Source organism: Petaurus breviceps, unplaced genomic scaffold, assembly GCF_028583685.1.
Source record: "Petaurus breviceps papuanus isolate PSGF00001 unplaced genomic scaffold, PetGlider_PUasm1.0 78, whole genome shotgun sequence".
Lineage (NCBI taxonomy): Eukaryota > Metazoa > Chordata > Mammalia > Diprotodontia > Petauridae > Petaurus > Petaurus breviceps.
In genome coordinates, this window is record NW_027186502.1 from 2,650,641 (window position 1) to 2,666,752 (window position 16,112).

The 16,112-nt window shown below is 37.9% G+C and overlaps 1 protein-coding gene and 1 pseudogene across 5 annotated transcripts in view; one reads left to right on the forward strand and one right to left on the reverse strand.

Moving 5' to 3' along the window:
* Window positions 1-16,112, forward strand: part of RIMKLB (ribosomal modification protein rimK like family member B) — a 96,685-nt gene that overhangs the window by 32,560 nt on the left and 48,013 nt on the right. The gene's annotated exons all lie outside the window — the stretch shown is intronic.
* LOC138175555 (seipin pseudogene) lies at window positions 5,458-9,185 on the reverse strand (annotated as a pseudogene).

The window sequence follows — 16,112 nt, forward strand, 5'->3', positions numbered from 1 at the left end:
TGATTCCAACTCCACTCCCCTCCTCCCCGTCTCTTCTTTTTTTTGACACATTAGAAAGTGAATTGGATGATAAACCAAAAGAACTTGATTCAAATCCTGGCTCTGCTATTCTTCAGGCCTCAGTTAACTTATTTTTCTTAAACTGTGGTATTGATCTCATCTCCAGGAAAAATCTCATGATCCTGGGATAGTGAAAATGTATGGGTTAAAATCAATGTCTTAGGGCTTAGGAGAAACTAACTTCTCCCTTATGTGGGATTAGGTATTATTAATAATAGCACCTGAATCTTGAATTCTTTCTTGGTTTTCAAATAATTGGGCCTTGTGATCTAATTAGTTGTTGTTTTAAGGAATTGATATTATTGACTTCAACTGAACTCTTGAGTGCCATTACCCTGGTATTGGCCCTTTTCACTTCACATTTGGGCTCTCCTGACTATAGGCCATTCTCTATTCAGCTTTCCAAGTAATCTTCATAAAGTACTAATGTGACCATGCCACCATCCACTTACCCTCTCTTTACCCTCCCTTTCTCAGTTAAACTCTAGTAGTTCCCCTGTTAAGGATCAAATATAAATCCTCTGTCTTCTTTTAAAGCCCGTTGTAACCTGTCACCTTCCAACCTTTTCAGTCTTGGTGATCCAGTTATGCTGGCCTCCTTACTTTTCCTTGCACAAGACACTCTGTCACTCAATTCCAAGCCTTTTTCACTGGCTGTCCCCCATCCCTGGAATGTTTTCACTCCTTATCTCTGCCTCCTGGCTTTCTTGACTTCCTGCAAGGCTCAGATAAAATCCTACCTTCTGTAGGAAGCTTTTCCTGGTCCCTTTTAATAGCAGTGCCTTCCTTGGGTACTGTCTCTAATTTTCATGTTATCTCCACCTATACAATAAGGACTCTTTGAGGTCTGTGACTGGTTTTGCCTTTCTTTGTACCACAGAGTTAGCATAGTGCCTTACATGGAGTAAGCGCTCAATAAATAGTGCTTGATTTCAACTTTCCTTGTCCCACCATCCAAGTCATGTTGTTAAGTACTGGAGAGTCAAAAGAACTATAAGAATTGGACTTTACCTTAAGGAGCTTATTAAACTTTAGCTGGACAGATAAGATATAAATAGTACACAACAATAATAGGTTCATTTATGTAACACTTTATGCTTTGCAAAAAAAAATTTATCATAAATTTATGAAGTTTGCAGATAAGAAATAGACTCAGGTTAAGTGATTTACCCAGTGTCACTCAACTAGTTAGTAAGAAAATCTTTACAGGAAGCTAGATCTCTTTACCCTAAACTCAATATATTTTTCATTTATATAATGGGATAAATAACAGTATCAAGCAAGATGTTCTAAGTACTAAATGAATGACATAGATCAGAGATTTCAATGGGTTATATATATAGAGGGGGTAGTGTACAAGAGGATCCATTGGGTGTTGTTATAAGAAACTATTATAACTTTTATTTTTTTATCCCCAAACCAAGAAATACATTAAACTACAAATATTTGATTTATGTATTTACACTTTCTGTGTTTGAGGTATCCTGCATTTTAGAAAATTGGATAGTAGTGCCCTTGCTCCTTTATTTTCTTTCAGCCTATTACAATTTATGCAAACCTATTTAAGTAGATTGATGGATGGATATATTACTTAGTTTTAACCCTCATAAAAAAGGGCAAGTGGCTTAAAAAATTTCTGTAAAGAAACCATAGATTGAGGATAATGATAATAACATAAGAACAAGTAAATGAGCAGAAAATGACCTACCTAATACTTCTAACTCTTCCTCAGCCACAATGGTAGGTAAAATCAGTGATCATCTAAATCAGATCTGGCAAGAATTCAGTCCCCCAAAAAAGGATACTTTCATCAAGAAGATTATTTACAATATAGATTTATATACACTATCATTAAGGATCAAACTTTGATGAAGTGTATATTGTGCCTTGAAGTATTAGGACTAAGCTTTTGTTGCTGAAAATGATGCATCACCTATTTAAAAAAAACCTTACTGCACTAAAATATTTGGAAACTATTTTCTAACCTATTTAAAATCTTCAGTGGATTTTAGAACCATTTGTTTAAAATATCAAAAAGTAGCATCTTCTGATTATTTGCAGGAACATCCAAGGAGGATAGAAATTTTCTAACTGGATTTCAACAAAAATTTTTGCATAATTGGTAGATGGAATTGAAAGATTTCTATTATGATTTTTTTAGTAATCTTTTTTTTCCCGAATTACATGTAAAAACAATTTTTAACATTCTTTTTAAAAAAATATTTGTGTTCCAAATTCTTTCCTCTCTCCTTTTCCCCCTTCCCTGAGGCTGGTCCTTTTCCCAACTACCCATATTCAGTTTGTCATCATAAAAGCTTTGTTCAGAGAGCAGGACAACCACTATTCTCCATCTCCAAAAGATTCCTGAGTACTAATGCCAAATTTGTATATGATGGCTACAACTCTGTCTTTTTTTCCTTAGGCACTTGGGAGAAGGGTGCTCCTGCCTCCATTCCGCACACTTCAGGAAATAGCAAAACTTTTCATTTTCTTCATAACATGTCTCAAAAAAAAAAAACTCTCAGAGCCAGGTAGATGATCCATTCACCTTTAGTTTTTACCAGCCATACCTGATGTGAGGGTGAAGAGTGAAATAGTCATACATTTTCCAGTTCCTCTTTCACATGTTCCTTTATGGAACTTAACTTATTAATACAGGAGCAGGTCAGGAAGTAGAAACAATGACCATAGACTGGCTGTACTTCTTCCTAGTCAAAAAATGTGTAATGCCTATAAATTATAATAGTTATGGTATATGATCTTCACATAAAATACATTCACATTCAATACATGATGATTCATTAGTTTTTTGTTTTATTTATTTTTAGTTTTCGACATTCATTTCCTCAAGATTTTGAGTTACAATTTTTCCTCCCCATCTTTCCCCTACCCCTCACCCCAAATAGCAAGCCTACTGAATACGCCTTCCCCCAGTCTGTTTTCTCTTCCTCCCTCATCACCTCCTTAACTTTCTAGTAGGGCAAGATGGATTTCTATACCCTAGTGCCTGTATATCTTATTTCCCAGTTGCATGTAAAAAGCAAAATTTTTAAAAATTAATTTGTTTACTTTTAGTTTAGAGGATTCAATTCCACAATTCCTTGAGTTTCACATTTTGTCCCCCTCCCTACCATGGCGGCATATAGTCAAGTATAGGATTTATAAATATTTTCACATTATACATTAGTCAGGTTATAAAGATGGATTGTATCAGTTGGAATGAAAAATGGTAAAGAGGACATAAAACCAAACAAGAAAAGGAAAAAGATCAGGTAGTTTGCTTCCATATGGATATAAACTCAGTTCTTTCTAGTTCTTTCTCTGGATGCACATATTTCTCTCCACAAGTCTTTTGGGATTGACTTATATCACTGCATTGCTGAGAAGAGTCCAGTCTATCAAAAAAACAAAATTTTTTTAAACATTTATTTTTAAAACTTTGAGTTACAGATTTTTTTTCCCTTCTTCCCTCCTCATCTACACGCCCCCACTGTGAAGATAAGCAATTCAGTATAGGTTGTACATGTGTAGTTACCCAAATTCCCGTAGTTATTTTGTGAAAGCCTAACTATATTTCGCTCCATCCTATCCTACCCCCCCCCCCCCTTATTCTATTTTCTCCTTTGACCCTATCCCTTTTCAAAAATGTTTGTTTCTAACTACCCTCTCCCCCAGTCTGCCCTCCCTTCTATCATCCCTCTTATCCCCTACCCCCCCTATTTTCCTGTAGGGTAAAGATAACCAAATTGAGTGTGTATGTTATTCCCTCCTTAAGCCAAATTCAATGAGAATAAGGTTGTCCCATTCCCTTTCACCTTCCTGTTCTTCCCCTCCTTTGTAACAGTTTTCTCTTGCCTCTTTTATGAGATAATTTACCCTAATCTATCTCTCCCTTTCTCCTTCTCCCAATAAATTCCTCTCACCTCTTAATTTTATTTTTTAGATATCATCCCTTCATTTTCAACTCACCCTGTGCCCTCTGTCTGTGTATACATGAACATACATATGCCCACACACATATATATTTATATACACATACACCTGCCTATATATACATATGTATGTATGCATGTATACATATATACATATATATTCCCTTCAATTGTCCTCATACTGAGAAAAATCTTATGAGTTACAATTATCATTTTTTCCATGTAGGAATGCAAATAGTTCAACTTTAATAAGTTCCTTATGATTTCTTTTTCCTGTTTACCTTCTCATGCTTCTCTTGCTTCAGATTTTCTGTTCAGCTCTGGGTTTTTCATCAAGAATGCTTGAAAAGCCTCTATTTCATTGAATGACCATATTTTCCCCTGTAGCATTATACTCAGTTTTGCTGGGTAGGTGATTTTTGGTTTTAATCCTATCTCCTTTGACCTCTGGAATATCATATTCCAAGCCCTTCAGTCCCTTAATGTAGAAGCTGATAGGTCTTGTGATATCCTGATTGTGTTTCCACAATACTCAAATTGTTTCTTCCTTACTGCTTGCTGTATTTTCTCCTTGACCTGGGAACTCTGGAATTTGGCTATAATATTCCTAGGAGTTTTCTTTTTGGGATCTTTTTCAAGAGGAGATTGGTGAATTCTTTCAATTTCTGTTTTGTCCTCTGATTCTAGAATATCAGGGCAATTTTGCTTGATAATTTCTTGCAAGATGGTATCTAGTCTCTTTTTTTGATCCTGGCTTTCAGGTAGTCCAATAATTTTTAAATTATCTCTCCTGGTTTTATTTTCCAGGTCAGTTGTTTTTCCAGTGAATTAGTTCACTTTGCCTTCTATTTTTTCATTTGTTTGGCTCTGTTTTATAGTATCTTGATTTCTCATAATGTCATTAGCTTCCATTTGTTCCAATTTAATTTTAAAGGAGTTACTTTACTCTCTTTAGTGAGTTTTTGAAATTCCTTTTCCATCTGGCAAATTTGACTTTTTGAGGTATTCTTCTCCTCATTGGTATTTTGGGCCTCTTTTGGCGTTTGAGTTAGTCTATTTTTTAAGGTGTTGTTTTCTTCGGTATTTTGGGGGGGTCTCCTTTAGCAGGCTGTTGACTCAGTTTTCATGATTTTCTTGCATCATTCTCAATTCTCTTCCCAATTTTTCCTACACTTCTCTTACTTGATTTTCAGAATCCTTCTTGAGCCCCTCCATGGCCTGTAACCAGTTCATATTTTTCTTGGAGGCTTCTGAAGCAGGAATTCTGACTTCGTTGTCTTCCTCCCACTCCATGCCTTGATCCCTTTTGTTCCCAAAAAAGGATTCTATGGTCTGTTTGTGCCTCTGTTGCTTGTCCATCTTAGACTGAACACAGTACTTTTGATAAAATCTGTTGAAGACAGAGTAGAGTGGGGTTAGCATTTTCCTGTTTTTAGAAGCTATGCCCTCCTAATGAAGCCCAAGCTCATCTTACTTTTTTTTTTTGGCGTGAAAAAAGTTTATTGTGGAGAAAAGAGTGAAAGGATAGAGGGCAAAGGAAAGTGGTGGATGTGTGAGGGCCACAGCGCAGCCGCCCCCCCCCCCCCCAAGATCTGGAGCAGGCTGAGTGGAGGGGGGGGAGGGGGGACCTGAAGGGCTCTCAGTGCTGTCTGGAGGGTCGGCACTGCCCAGGGTCCCCAGGCAGGTGGAGGACAGGTTGGCCTCAGTCAGCAGGGCTGCGTCTTCCCAGGAGCCAGAACCATCTCTGGTCTCCTGATCCAGCCCCCTCGCTAAGAGGCTGTATGTACTTCAGGCCTTTTCTCCTCTGGCGGCTGACTCCCCGCCCCAAGGACAGCTGCGTGGACCCAGTCATCCTGCGATTTCTCTGGAAGCCTGGTTAGCTCTGCTAGGCCTCTTGGCCCCAGCCCTGGCTGTCTGGCAGGGGCCCTTCTCTGGCCTTCTGGTTGGGAGCCATCCTTGCCTTGGTTTGTCACCTGCAAGGTGAGGCGGTGCCTGGGCCAGATGCCGCCCCACACCCACTGCAGGTAGCTGAAGAGTACGATGACGCTGAGGAAGGTCAAGTTGCTGGCAATGCCGATGACAGCCGAAGTGACGGGAAGTTGTAGAGCAGATACCTGAGCCCTGTGAAGTGGGCGTGGATCTGGAGCTGTGCCCCATAGAGCTGAATACGGTTGCTGTGGATCTTGATCACTGCTCCTGTGGTCGGTGTGTACGAGTCCTCCCGGTAATCTGCATACAATTCCACCTCCAGGAGCTGCTTTTTTTCTTCAAAGCCAGACAAGAAGAGGCCCAAGAAGATAAGGGTGTCCAGCAGTCGAAGCAGCGTGGACCGGTAATGCAGCAGAGCTGAACGGGCAGAAGAGGAGATGACTCGTCCCCCATGGGTGTAGCAAGCAATGGTGACCATGAACATGCTCAGCTCCTGGTTCACTGGGGACTCAGGCATCTCTAACTCCAGGGAAATTCGGTAAGGCCATCCGCACATCAGCGCCCGATCAGGTCCACCTTTAACCAGGGAGACGTTGACAACAGGAAAGGAGCAGAGAAGGGGTCCAGCAGAGCCACAGTCTGTCCTGTAGGAAACGTGGATTGGGCTGAGGTGGCTGACTGTGGGCATGTAGGTGTAGTAAAAGGAGCCATAAAGGAAGACAGACACCCAGAGGAGGAGGAGAACGGTGTAGAACAGCACTCCAAACTGTAACAGGAGCTTCCGGGTTTGGCCTGCCACCATCTGGCCCACCTCCTGGGTCCAGAGCAGGGCTGGCACGGGGTCACTGGCCATGGGGGACCTGACTAGGCCCAGGTGTCAGGCCGCCTTGTCCAATGTGCCCTGTCACCTGGATGCGGCCCCTGGCCATGGGACAACACAGGCGGCTGTTCCTCAAAGATGACCGGGTCCATGGGCGGCCGGAGCCCAGGGGGACAGGAACAGCAGACACTCCTCTCCCGTGTCCCTGCCTGCAAAGCGTGGGCAGCCAACCCCAACGACTCCCTGGGCCTGGCCTCCCAATGGCTCTGTGAGGTAAGCGCCGTGGCAGGGAGCTCATCTTACATTTTTTTGATGCCACATCACGATATTTACTCATTGAGTTTGCAGTCTACTAAAACTTTCAGATATTTTCCAGAACAATTGCTATCAAATCATATAACTCCCCACTCTAGTACTTGTGAAGTAGGGTTTTTTGTATGTAAGTATAAGACTTTAAATTTATCCCTATTGAATTTCATCTTATTAAACTCAACACACTGTTCTTGTCAAAATGTTTTTGTACATATGTGGTAGAAATGTTATATGCTGTCTCCATTAACCCTGTTACTCTGACTCGAGTATTCCCCACATTTAGTCATGTATGATTGAAGCATTGTGGCTGTAAATTTCCTTGAGAATGGTAAAGCATGATTTTAGATTTCTTACATATTGTCTACCCTAATTAAAGCCCAAACTCCTTGAGAATAGGAATTGTCTTGTATTTTCTGTTTGAATTCTAAGTTCTTAGAATAGTATCTTCTAGGCACATAGCTATTAATAAATGTTTTTTTTTCCATTTATTCAGGCAAATAATTCTCTGAAAAGCTTACTTTCAGAATCTCATTTTTAATTGATGGGATCCTGACAGTGAAGCCATTTATTGAGAAAATCATTTTCCCAAAAAAATTAGGTAATTGGAAGGTTCCCTCATTTTGGACTAGTTGATATGCATATCAATTTATATGGTTAGTCCTTAGTAGGAAGAAAAGGAGGGAAAAGAGGAGGGAGAGATTACTTTGAAGTTATTGTTCCTTTTGGCAATTTTTGTCATAATGTCTCATGGCAACCCTGCAATGGGAAGAAGTTGAAACTTGAAGCCATTCTGTTTATTTTACTTTTTTAATCACTTATAATACTGTATTGCTTTAATGGTGGCAGCATGATGTAATAAAGTGCTTGAGATGGAGTCATTGAGTCCTTGGTTCCAGTACTTCTTCCAGTCACTTTTCTCAGGTTTATTATCTGTAAAGTGGAGATGATACTTGTGGTACCTCGTTGTTTGGTTTTTGTTTAGTTGGTTGGTTGTTTTTTTTTGGTCTTTATTAATTTGTTTACTTTTAGTTTACAAGATTCATTTCCACAATTCCTTGAGTTTCAAATTTTCTCTCCCTCCCCCGTGGCGACATACAATCAAGTATAGTATCTGCAAATATTTTCACATTAGACATTAGTCAGGTTATAAAGAAGAATTGTATCAGATGGAATGAACAATGGGAAAGAGGAAACAAAACCAAATAAGAAAAAGGAAAAGAGCAGGTAGTTTGCTTCAATCTGGATTCAAACTCAGTTCTTTCTCTGCATGTAGACATCTCTCTCCATCATAAGACTTTTGGGGTTGACTTATAACCCTGAATTGCTGAGAAGAGTCCAGTCTATCAAAATTGGTCATCATACATACGTTGTATCTTTAATTGTGTACAAATTTCTCCTGGCTCTACTCTTCTCACTCAGCATCAGTTCGTATAAGCTTCTCCAGGTAGTCCATCTGTTCCTCATTTCTTATAGCACAATAGTATTCCATTACATGCATATACCACAACTTGTTCAGCCATTCCCCAATTGATGGGCACCCCCTTAATTTCCAATTCTTTGCCACCACCAAAAGAGCTGCTATAAATATTTTTGTACATATAGGTCTTCCTCCTGCTTCTATGGTCTCTTTGGTATACAACCCTAGAAGTGGTATTTCTGGGTCAAAGGATATGAAATTATTTATAGCCCTTTGGGCATAATTCCAGATTGCTCTCCAGAATGGTTGGATCAGTTCACAACTCCACCAGCAATGCATTAGTGTTCTATTTTGTCCACATCCTCTCCAGCATTTGTCACTTTCCTGTTTTGTCATCTTAGTCAATCTGATTGGTGAGATGTGGTACCTCAGAGTTGTTTTGATTTGCATTTCTCTAATCAATAGTGATTTAGAAAATTTTTTCATATGCTTATAGATATCTTTAATTTCTTTCTCTGAAAACTGCCTGTTCATATAATTTGACCTACCTGGTTGTTTTTAAGCCCAAACAAGATAAGATATTCAAAGTGCTTACATCAAAAAATTTTTTTTAATTACTGTTTATATTGTTTTGGGTTATTTTTATACTATCTTTCTTTCTGAATACATTCCTCTGTTTTTCTTACTAAGTCATACCATGTAAGAAGAATTTTTTTAGGAGAGAAAAAAAAACACCCTAATCAAACAATATATCAACTGAATATGACAGTCCCTGCAGTATGCCATACCCATAATTCCCCCCATCTTTTTAAAAAAGGGAGATAAAAATATTTTCTCCACCCTTTTCTCAGGCAGAGTTTGGTTATTATAGCTATATAGCATTCTATTCTTCTTGTTCTTTCCACTAATATTGGTATCATCATTGTATGTATTGTTTTCTTGATTTCATTTCATTCTGCATCATTTTATGTAAGCCTTTTTTTTTTTTTTTTAAGCAGTCGGGGTTAAGTAACTTGCTCAAGGTTACACGGCCAGGTGTTTCTGGGTGGGTGCTAAGTGTCTGAGCCCGGGATTCGATCTCCAGGTCTTCTCAACACTGGAGCCGGTGCTCTTACTTGCTGTGCTACCTGGCCGCCCCTATATAAGCCTTTTCAAACTTTTTTTAATTCTTCATATTTATTTTGTCTTATGGAATAGCAATATTGCATCAAAACCATGTATCACAACTTATTTAGTCATTTCCCAGTTGATGGATATCTCATTTGTTCTGATTCTTTGCTACCAAAAAAATTGCTGCTATGAATACTGTGTTGTGTATAAGATCCTTTTTAAAAAATCTTTACCTTCATGGAGTATATGCTCAGTGAGATCTCTGGGTTGAAGGATTTAATTTTAATTTTAATCTAAGTTTAGAAAGATCTTCCCAATCTGTAAATTTGAGTAAACATCTTTTTGTTGACAAAGCTGTTTATAAGCTAATTGATATAAATGTCTTATGGCAACTTGGGGTTGCATATGAAAACTTAGCTCCTTTCAAAATGGTCAGGAGTTAACATTTCTTTGCTTATAATAACAGAGATGTCTTTCCTTCTCCTTCCCTCTCTGCTGTACTCTGTTGCTGGGAGACTGCTGCTAATTTTCATGCCTTACTTTAGTAGCAGTGTCTTAAATGATACATTTCACCATTCCTCCCTTTGTGGCCTTTGAAAATTTCTTTTTAAATGAATTACTATCTCAATGTAAATAAAAAAAATCAGTGCTCTGATATTGAGTGGGGTAGAGAGGAGACAATTGTTTTCCAATATCTCCTGTCTAATAATCAAAAAGAAATAATTTGATTTTTTTAAAAATATATAAAGGCTTTTCTCCCCTTTACAACTTAGTTCATACTTCAAGCATTGTTGTTGTTGTTCATTGGTTTCAGTTGTGTCTGACTGTGTGACTCCATTTGAGGTTTTGGGGGTTGGTTTGTTTTTTAATTTACATCATAAACTTATATATTTAAAACGAAATAGTACATAATATATTTGCAGCTTCGTGTGTAATCATCTTTTTAAAATTATACTACACTATGGAAATGCTTGTTTTCTTCCATAAATTAAAAATAAATTTTTGAAAGTTATTTATTTATATTTAGTTTTCACCATTTACTTCCATAAATTTTCAATTTTCTTCCCCTCCTTTTCCTTCCCCTTCCTAAGACAGCATGCAATCTGATATAGGCTCTACATATACATTCCTATTAAACATATTTTCCCATTAGTCATGTTGTGTAGAAGAATTTGAGTGAGTGAGTCATCAATTTCCTGATGTCATGGTCCGCTTCGAAAATGAAGGACAAACACAACAAGAAGAATTAGAACGAATGAGAGGAACCACGAGAAAGAAAAAAACAAAACAACAACAGAAAAAGAAAATAGTCAGCTTTGCTTTGCATTCAGACTCCATAGTTCTTTCTGTTGATGTGGATGACATTTTCCATCATGAGTCCTATCAAAATCCTGTCAAAAGAGCTAAGTCTATCAAAGTCAGTTATCACACACTGTGGTTGTTGCTATGTATAATGTTCTCATTCTGCTCACTGCATCAGTTCATATAAGACTTTCCAGGTTTTTCTGAAGTTCTCCTGCTCCTCATTTCTTATAGCACAATAGTATCCCATTACATTCATAAACCACAACTTGTTCAGCCATTCCCCAATTGATGGGCATCTCCGCCATTTGAGGATTTCTTGATAAAGATACTGGAGCACTTTGCCATTTCCCTCTCCAGCTCAGAGGAAACTGAGGCAAACAATTAAGCTTGCCCAAGGTCATGTAGCTAGTAAGTGTCTAAGGTAAGGTTTGAACTCAGATCTTTCTGACTTCTAACAGCACTTTATCCACAGCACCACTTAGCTGGCCCCCACCCCAAATATTTCTTCATTTAAGTCCTTATGTATTTGATATGTTAAATTTGTATATCAAATAGATTTTACCTTTTGGTAAGAAAACTTAGTTCCTGGGTTTGCTGTTACCAAGACTAGTGTGCACTACATGTCCTAAGGAATATTTTGCTCATATTTTTCTGGTTACTAGAGAAGATTAATATTCATAATTGAACTCTGGCTCTATTTATCATATATCTTAGTGTCTCACCTCCATTGACAAACATACAGGGCAACTATATTATTTAGGGTAAAGAGCTTTAACTGAGTTGTTACTTGGCTAGGAATTTTACATTCTTCCTCATTGAATTTGTTTTATTTGACCCTCAACCAATCATAGGTTTGGAGGCGGAGTATATCTGGGACATAGCATATGCATTCTTTTTATTTTAGTAGTATCTAGCCCGTCACTTTACTTTGACCTCAACACTGATTTTAAAATGGAGCAGCAGTTGCCTGCTTGCTTTTTTTCCCAGACACATGACTGTGTCAGCTGCAATGCGGCGGTGCTTCATGATAATGAGGTGAGCTGCCAGAGCAGCCTCTCCCTAGTCCCTAAATTATGAAGAGGAATCAGCAAAATGAATGAATTCTAGATTACTCTTCATTCTCAAATTATGCATTCTTTGGAAAATGAAATTTGGCTGTGGGTAATGGAGTTAAAAGTAGAGGAAACATGGAAATAAGATATTAGGAAAATTAAGGAGAAGGAATCAGGAGAGATATACAGAGACATGTTATATAAAGATATAATAGTGGAAAACACAAATGAAAATATTTCTCCCAAGAGTTAGAATATAGATATAGTGTATTTTTCTTTAAAAGAAAAAGGCCTACTAGTTCTCATCATTGAGCAATACATATTAATTAAATCCTAAGCCAACCTTCATAAACTCAATATTATAATGATTGATTTGTCACTCGAGAGAGTCATCTGAACTTTTGTTACACTTCTCAATATTCACTTGTTCTGTTCAAGAGTAACCACCTTTGTCTGGAGCCTCATTTTGAAGGATGGTGATTTGAATTCCTGGGAAACAATCTTGATGGACAAGACAAAACTACCTAGAAGGCCAGATAAGAGTTCAATGTGATTTAAAGCTTCTTGTTGAAACCTTAAAGGAACTAACATCTTTCAGTGCTACTTGGTAATTTTTCTGATTTGATGTTTGAAAATGTTCACATAAAAAGTCCCCCATTAATAGTGACTTAAAAAACTTTTAAAATGTTGAATAATTTTCTGTATTATTGACTGAAATGATAGAAATTCTTCTGCTTATCTAAATTCTGCTGATTAAATAGTATTTTATTTTTTCCAATTACATGTAGTGACAACTTTCAAATAAAATTTTGAGTTCCAATCCCTCTCTTCCTCCCTCTCTAAGAAAATAAGCAATTTGATATAGATTATATATGTGCAGTCATGTAAAACATTTCTATATCAATCATGTTGTGGGGGAAAAAAAGTAAAAATAGTATGCTTCAATATGCATTCAAACCTCATCAGTTATTTCTCTGGATATGGATAGCATTTTCTGTCATGAGTCTTTCAGGATTGTCTTAGATCATTGTGTTGCTGAGAAGAGCTAAGTCATTCAAAGTTCATCATCACATAGTGTTGCTGTTACTGTATACAGTGTCCTCCTAGTTCTGCTCACTTCACTTTGTATCAGTTCATGTAAGTACAGTTTTTTTTTCTGAAATCAGCCTGCTTATCATTTCTTATAGCACGGCAGTATTCCATTACATTTATATATCACAACTTGTTAAGCCATTCCCTAATTGATGGACATCCCCTCAATTTCCATTTTTTTGCCACCACAAAAAGAGCTGCTATAAATATTTTTGTACGTGTAGGTCCTTTTCCCTTTTTTATGATCTCTTTGGGATACAACCCTAGTAGTGGTATTGAATTCAACTGACTATTGAGCTAAATTATTTTTCTAGTTGGGCATTGCAGTCTTAAGACAAAGACTGGTAATGAGTATATTTTCTTCTAATCTCAGGTTGTACACTGATATTTCTGAATTAAACTGTTAAAGTAGGAAGGGAACTCAGATACAGTATAGTACAACCTGTACTTGAAAAGGAATCCCTTCTATAATGTCTGGAAAAGCAGACCTATCCTCTCCATTGATGGGGAATCCACTCACTGCTGAGGGGACCCCATTCCACTTTTAAATAACTCACATAGTTTGGAAGTGTTTCTTTACATTGAGTCTAAATATGTTTCTCTTCAGTTTCTACTTACCCTTCCTAACTCTGCCTTTTGAGATGAAGTAGTACAAGTTTATTGCACTTCCCTATGAAAATACAAGTCAGTCCTCCTATGAAGAGATCTTTAGCTCCTTTATCTTGCTTGCTCTGCACCTAAACTAGTTTGTTGGGGTTCTTCTGAAAATGTGCCCCCAAGAATTAAATATAAATGCAGGTATGGTCTGACAAGTAGAGTACAATAGAAGTGTCACCTTTCTTGTTCTGTATATTATGTCTCTTTGAATGCAGATTAAAATTGCTAAATAATTTGTTGTTGTTGTTATGTTGTACTTGATTCCAATTGAGCTTTCAGTTTAACAAAAACCCTAGGTCTTTTTCTTTTTTTTTCCTTTATTCTGTTTTTTTTTCTTTTTAATTTTTTTCCCTCCCTCCTGTCCCACCTTCCACTTGTTCTATTCTCTACTTTGATCCTGTCCTTTTTCAAAAGTGGGTGCTTCCAACTTCCCTCTCCCCCAGCCTGCCCTCCCTTCCTTCATCCCCCCTCTCATCCCCTTCCTCCCTACTCTCCTGTAGGGTGAGATACCCTATTTAGTATGTATGTCATTCCCTCCCTAAACCAAATTCAATGAGAATAAGGTTGACCCATTCCCTTTTGCCTTCCTGTTCTTCCCCTCCATTGTAACCATTTTCCCTTGCCTCTTCTATATGAGATAATTTACCCCGTTCTGTCTCTCCTCTTCTCCTCTCATTATATTCCTCTCTCACCTCTTAATTTCACCTTTTAAGTATCATCCCTTCCCATTAAATTGGTCCTGTGCCCTCTATGTATACCCATACACACACACACACACACATATATATATATATATACACACATTGACATGTATTTATATGCCCATATAACCTCCTATATAGACATATATGTGTGTGTGTGTATAATACACACACATTTCTATTCCCTTCAATTACTCTCATACTGAGAAAAGTTTCATAGATTAAAATTATCTTTTTTCCATGTAGGAATGTAAATAGTTCAATTTTGATAAGTTCCTTATGGTTTCTTTTCCCTGTTTACCTTCTCATGCTTCTCTTGCTTCTTGTATCTGCATGTCAGATTTTCTATTCAACTCTGGTTTTTTTCATCAATAAGGCTTGAAAGTCCTCTCTTCCACTAAGTGACCATATTTTCCCCTGAAACATGATATTCAGTTTTGCTGGGTAGGTGATTCTTCATTTTAATCCCAGCTCCTTTGCCCTGCGGAATATCATATTCCAAGGCCTTCGATCCCTCAGTGTAGAAGCTGCCAGATCCTGATCGTGTTTCCACAATATTCAAATTGTTTCTTCCTGACAGCTTGTAATATTTTCTCCTTGATCTGGGAATTCTGGAACCTGGCTATAATATTCCTAGTAGTTCTCTTTTTGTGATCTTTTTCAAGAAGTGATTGGTGAATTATTTCAATTTCTGTTTTGCCCTTTGGTTCTAGAATATCAGGGCAATTATCCATAAGAATTTCTTGAAGGATGATTTCTAGGCTCTTTTTTTGATCATGGGTTTCAGGTATTGCAATAATTTTTAAATTATCTCTCTTGGATCTATTTCCCAGGTCAATGGTTTTCCCGATGAGGTATTTCACATTGCCTTGTATTTTTTCATTTGTTTGGATCTGTTTAATAGTATCTTGATTTCTCATATATTCATTAGTTTCCATTTGCTCCAATCTAATTTTGAAGGAATTATTCTCTTCAGTGAGTTTTTTAAATTCCTTTTCTATCTGGCTAATTCAATTTTTTAAGGCATTCTCATTGGCTTTTTGGGTGTCTTTTGCCATTTGAGTTAGTCTATTTTTAAGGTGTTATTTTCTTCAGTATTTTGGGGGGGTCTCCTTTGCAGGCTATTGACTCACTTTTCTTGATTTTCTTGTATCATTCTCATTTCTCTTCCCAATTTTCCCTCCACTTCTCTTACTTGATTTTCAAAACCCTTTTTGAGCTCCTCCATGGCTTGTAATCAGTTCATATTTTTCTTGGAAGCTTTTGATCCAGGAGTTTTGGCTTTGTTGTCTTCTTCTGGTTCCATGTTTTGAACCTTTTTGTCCCCAGAAAAGGATTCTATGGTCTTATTGTGCTTCCTCTCCTTGCTCATCTTGCTAATCAATTACTTTGACACTTGAGCTCTTTGCCCTTGTAGAACTCTGCTTCCAGAATGGAGAGAGCTGTGTCCCAAATTGCTGGGGTTTTCACATTGTCAGAGGTCTGAGGAGGGCACCCTCTCCACAGCTACCATAGGCTCTTGTGCACTGACCACACACCCCAGGACCACTACCCAAGACTGTGACCCAGATCCAAGCAGGTCAAAGCAAAAGCAATTACCCTCTGAATAGCTTGCTTGGTGCCCCTACAATCTGCAGGCAGAAGTTCCAGAGGCAGCCACACAGCCGCTGTGCCCCTACCACCTCTTGCTCTGGGTGCAGGAGCCAGACCATGCTTTTCTGTCAT